This window comes from Apium graveolens, chromosome 2, assembly GCF_009905375.1.
Source record: "Apium graveolens cultivar Ventura chromosome 2, ASM990537v1, whole genome shotgun sequence".
Taxonomy (NCBI): Eukaryota; Viridiplantae; Streptophyta; class Magnoliopsida; order Apiales; family Apiaceae; genus Apium; species Apium graveolens.
In genome coordinates, this window is record NC_133648.1 from 165,591,759 (window position 1) to 165,598,109 (window position 6,351).

A 6,351-nucleotide genomic window follows, 5' to 3' on the forward strand; every position below is an offset into this window, starting at 1 on the left:
CAACGCCATCATAGGGGCCGTCACCAAGCTTTTGCTTCATTTCTTAAAAGCTGATCCTCGTATTTTTCTGTCCATTCGAACTTCTCAGTCTTACGAGTAAGCCGCGTTAAAGGGGCTACTATCTTACAAACTTGAACGAACCTCCGGTAGTGACCGGCCCAATCCTACCTCTGGTAGTCGCCCCTACCATGGTTATCAATTCCTCAGTGGTCCTTTATTCATTCTTTTCAGAATCCCCCACGGGATCCTCCTCAGCAACAATCCCTTCTAGATAACATCCTCAAACCGCTACATCCTCTATAACATCATCCGGTCCTGCGTTGGACGCTCTATCGGATCCACAATCTGATCTCCAATAAGTTAAAAACATCATCGCGTTGTTGCTCCTCAACCTCAGGTTTCGAGTCCCGCTACAATATACGATAACGAACTACGCTTCTATCACGATATTTATAAGGGTTCCCATAAGGGTTTTAACTGTCAGTACTACTTAGGTAGTCTGACTATGAACTTGGCAAAGAGTTCTTATTATTCTTAGTGAACTTATTATTTTAACGTCACATCATCTCTGAGGTTTATAACGCTTAGCTCTGATACCATTTCTATAACACCCCAATCCGGGGTCGGTATCCGGGTTGTCACGAGTTTCCATTTCCCTTAATAACACCCAATCTTAATAACAATCAACTACTCTGTACTGTGACCCTACATAAACACACACCACAAGTTATAGTCTTAGAGATGAATATCCAAAATAACACGAGTCATTTTATTCCAAAATTATATGCCATACACCTAAAAAGGGTTTCTGAATAAATTTACATTTCTTTGCCATTATTACAATTTAAAGATACATAAGTCTGGTACATCAAATTGAAAGCCTAGCCCTACTGGTAGTTCCCCTCATCTACAGCGACATCAACCCTATAGGAAACTGCGGAACGTTTCCTATCCGCGCTCGCGAATTGGGAGCTTGGTCCTGTTCATCTTGTCTATCTGATGTTGAGTGATAAAGAAGAAAGCAAGGAGCAACAAGCCCACCAAATAAATATATAAACTAACAATATGAGCTTTCTCATAGTACACATGAAAGTCTTGGTCAAGAAAATGAACCAAGCTGATATCTTAATGCGACCAATCACAAAATATTCAGATAATATCCATATATACTTTCACAAATATTTGAAATCCTCTGACATGTATTAATACACAGAGTTCCCGTTTATAACTGTATAAAATATCGTGCAATGTATCTCATATATCTAACCTTGTCTCAACGTTTTTCCGAAAATCTTTGACATGCACAAGAATCATTTACTACATATAAGTTAAAAGATGAAGTTACAAGATACTCCCAATATACTTATATTGAATACTACTTGAACTACCACCGTTCAAGGTATAATGACTTTCAACAGTTCATCACATAGATGAGACTACAAGACAATTTTAATAGATTAAATCTTTGAAGTATTTTGAATGAAATGAAGTTGATATACTTCATTAAGTCCCGATATATATATCCACATATCTATCTCTTTATACATTCCTGAAAACCGCTCTGTCATGTAAAGTATGAAAGTTTTAACATCCCAATGAATTTTTGGAAAGGAAGAATTGTGGCATAAACCCAGTATCTTGCTGATCAGGAAAAGATACCAATAAGTTAACCTTTTCTCTAGTAGATGGACGAATCCCCACTGGTCATCACCCTGGTCGCAATAGGACCTTTGCTGGACTGCCACTCAGCCACTTACGCATTTGATGGACTCCCACGAGCCACTTACACTTTCATGGATGCCCACTAAGCCCATGTTGCTTATGCCCACTCGATAGAGGGACTTACTTCCGAACGTTGAGCAAGTAATCAATTCATTACCAAACCGCAACCTTGTTGCGAATATAAAATACACCACAGAGCCGGATCCCTCTGTTTTTAGCGAGTATTTAAAATCCCCTTTAAAAAGAAACTTAATATATAAAAATAATTTTGGGATCCGCTCTAACTTTTTAAAAATCATTTTAAAGACTCGAAAACACTTTAAAGAGTGTTTGGAGTAATGCTGATTTAAATAAAGTAAATCAAGTCCCAATATATTAGAAAATATCTGAATATTATCATTTAAATAATATTCCCTTAAAGAATATCTTTATACAATAATTGAAGTAGAAGTTTAAAACTTATACTTGAATGAGTATTAAATAACCAAAGATATACTTATACGAAAGTACTATCTTTATTTGACTAATCAAAAAAATAAGTTGATTATCGACACCTTATTCTTTAGTAAAATAAAGAATACATTTCAGAAAATAATCGGAGTCATAGGTCCTCATATGAATATTCAAATAATATTCAATTAAATAATATAAGCGGAGTCATCTGTCCTCAAATGAAGATTCAAGTAATATTCATTAAATAATATAAAGTGAGTCATAATTCCTCGAATGAATATTCAAGTAATATTCATTAAATAATATGAAGTGAGTCATAAGTCCTCGAATGAATATTCAAGTAATATTCATTAAATAATATAAAGTTATCGAATAAACCTTATTCGATTAATAGTTTTAAAAACCATATCAATATATATATAAATATACATATATATATATCATATACTCGGGAACATCTACTCCCGATTTTAGAAAAGGGTTCACCTTTGGGTCCCCTATACTCAGGGTATACGCAACTACTGCTTATCTCTAGCATAGGTATTATGCAACTAATAAGCATTTGACCCAACAGATATATAAATCAAGACTACTAAACAGGCATTGCTATATACCATATCACATGCTTCAATATATCGCAAGAATTTGCTAATAACAAATATGAATTTATCACAAGATCATGCATATACACATATACATCACAACAACAGTTATACGGGTAGAAAACTTGCCTGAGCGACTGGGGTTACAAATGGCTTGGACGAGTCTGGTAACCTATAAACAACCATAAAGTTGGAATTAAACCAAAGTCGCTTATGAATCTATACTTTAACCAATTAGACCCTAACGTTCGCTTTTGCGCTTAACGTTCACTTAAGTCGCTCGAGTACCCTCGGCTCCACCATTTTTAATAAATTAACCATTAAGGGTTTTAAGGCGATTCTTTCGCGAGTGCCCTTACCAACTGCCTAATACACTTTACATAAATGTTTTATACTCCAATTAGTCCTTTAAGATCTTTACCTATGTTTCAAAGTAAGGCGAGGGGTAATGGTTCGTTCGCGAAACGCAGTTACTTAAAATGGTCGTTTTTCCTAAACCGTACATCGAAATCAAACGAACCACATATCAAAACGAAGCTCGTAACATGAACTATCTAATCATGGCAATGGTCAAAACCTAGAAGTGAGTTTACGGGTCCTAATGTTAAGAGCAAAAAACAGTCTAAAGTAAATCGGACATTACGACGGCTATGTTTACCGCGATTACCAAACTTTAAACTACTCCAATCAACCACAATCAACCACAAATCAACCCATAACCACCCATACCACCAAACTTCATCCAAACCTTACTAACTCAGTCCATAACCTCATGATTTTTCCAACTTATTCAATCTCAAACAAGAGCTACTAATTATACTTAAGGTTCATCAACCAACAACCAAAATTTATAACCCAAAATCATTATAATTCCATCCAAACTCTATACATACAAGAATCATGCTCTCATGAACTATAACAAACAAAACCAAACCTAATACTCAAAGTAAAGTTAGGGTTTGGAGGGGTTATACCTTCCTTGGAGAGTGGAGAATCACTTAGGAAGCCTTAAATAACCACTAACTATCTTTACTAAGCTTGGATCTTGAAGAAAACATAAGAAAACACAAAGTTAGTTTCTTGAAAACACTATTCACCAAGAACTTAGATGAATTGATTAGCTATGTTAAACATGGAATCTTGAGCATAAACTTATGGTTCATCTTAGTTATGAATTATGGAAGCTAAAGAAACAAACCTCTTGAATTATGAAGGTGTGTAGCTTGATTTTTCGAAATTTTCTCCTTTGCTTTTCATGGAAAAGCCGAGAGCAAAGAGTGGGGGAAGAAGAAAATGTTTTTTTTGGTTGCTTTTGATTTTTGTGTTTGTTTTGCTTGTTAATTAGGTTGTTACCATGGTAAATATTGTGTGGCTCACAATCATCCAACAACACACTTGCTTGGTCATGCTTATGTCACCATGTGATGTCACCCTCCCTCCTTTGTCCTCTTCTCATTGGTTTGATGACATCATCCCCACTAATCTCTTTGATTAGCTTTTAATTATTTGGCTAATGACCGCTGATCTGTTATACGGTTCGCTTAACTTTCGTTTTCGTTATCGTTTGAGGGATCATACCCGGGATCTTATTACTTGGGTTCCCTTAACCTTTCTCAATACATTATATTCCTTTTATGATCCTCTCTCATAATCCTTGAATTTAAATCCTTTTAATCATGTTACCTTATACTCAATTTTTTCGGTATCTGGTGGATTTTCGGGAAAAATCAAAGTGTTCGAATTGGATTCTGACGATCTTTACATACACTTATATACCATATAGAGTACTAATAAAATCTCAGAATATCAATAGCAGAATCCCTACATAGTGTGGCATGAAAAGTTTTCTTATTCAGCATAATCTGCAAAATCACTATTCATAAGGGTTTCAAAATTTCCAAAATTGGGGTTATTATATCGTGGATATGTAATAGAATGATCGGCCAACTGCAAAGTCATATAAGTAGGCTATGGATCAGGTAAGTCTAATTTATTGAAGATTGACAAGGGCATCAAATTGATGCTAGCTCTCAAGTCACATAAGCATTTGGTCAAATGACATTTTTCCAACGGTACAAGGAATTGTGAAGCTTCCAGGATCCTTAAGCTTCGGAGGCAACTTTTGTTGCAGCACAACGCTGCATTCCTCCGTAAGAGCAACTACTCTAAATCACCCAGCTTCACTTTTCGGGAGAGAATACCTTTCATAAACTTCGCATAGCTAGGCATCTGTTCAAGAGCTTCAGCGAAAGGTATGTTGATATGAAGTTTCTTGAACACCTCCAGAAACTTCTCAAACTGCTTATACATCTTTTTCTTCTGCAACCGCTTAGGAAAAGGAGGTGGAGCATAGATCTGTTTCTCCCTTGTATTACCCTCAGGAGGAGTGTTTTCAACAGTAGTCTTCCTTGCTTCCACTTCTGCTTCCTTCTGCAATTCTTCTTCAGCTACAGCTTCTTCTTCCGAAACTTGAGAGTGTTCGACATTTGCAACCTTCCCAGACCTCAATGTAATTTCCTTTACCTGCTCCTTAGCTTCCCTCTTTCCTGGCACTGTCAGTATCACTAGGGAGTGTACCAGGTTGACGATATAGAAAGGCATTGGTAATTTTCCCCAATTTGATTCTCCAAGGTCTTGATAAAAACCGCTCGGCACTTGTACATGAGCCTCAACTCCTCCAATTTAGATTTTCATTAGACTGTTGCAGCTGGAGTTCTTGTCTTGGTGCATATTACAGTTGCTGAAAACCAGGAGGGTTGTATTATATTACTGCATACTGCTGATAGGGCTGCTAGACCGCATTTTGAGTATTCCTCCAGCTGAAATTATAATGATTGCGGTTGTTGGGATGATAAGTGGGCGGTATCGGTTGCTGCGACCTCTAAAAGTTGCTCATGAACTGAGCTGATTCATTAGAAATAGCACACTGTTCCATCTCATGGGCACCAGCACAAAGCTCACAGACAATAGTGATCTGATTAACATCATAATTAGCCAAAGAATCCACCTTCATCGCCAAAGCCTTAAACTGAGCAATTATAGCAGTAGCTATATCTAACTCCAGAGCTACTTTGCCCTGAGGTAGTCTCTGAATAGGATTTTGGTATTCATTAGCAGCCATCAGTTCAATCATTCATAAGCTTCATCATAGCTTTTAGCCAACAAGGCTCCTCTTGATGCTACATTAAGCATGGGTCTGGAAGTAGCACCCAATCCATTATAAAAGCAGTTAATGATCATCCAGTCAGGCATTCCATGGTGAGGACATTTTCTAAGCATCTCTTTGTAGCGATCCCAAGCCTTACATAAAGATTCTCCAGATTGCTGAGCAAATTGAGTAAGTACGTTTCTGATTGCAGCAGTCTTTGCCATAGGAAAGAATTTAGTTAAGAACTTTTGAGAAAGATCCTCCCATTTGGTGATAGACCCTGGTGGTAGAGAATGTAACAAGCACATAGCTTTATCCCGTAGAGAGAATGGGAAAAGCCTCAACTTAATATCATCTTCAGAAACTCCATTGAACTTGAAAGTGTCGCATATCTCGATGAAATCTCTGATGTGCATGTTGGGGTCT

General features: G+C 36.9%; 1 non-coding gene across 1 annotated transcript; it reads left to right on the forward strand.

The window, feature by feature from the left end:
* Positions 1 to 6,027: 6,027 nt before the first annotated feature.
* LOC141710200 (small nucleolar RNA R71) lies at positions 6,028 to 6,134 on the forward strand. The gene has a single exon (XR_012570732.1). It is a non-coding gene; the product is annotated as a small nucleolar RNA R71 (small nucleolar RNA).
* Positions 6,135 to 6,351: the final 217 nt, after the last annotated feature.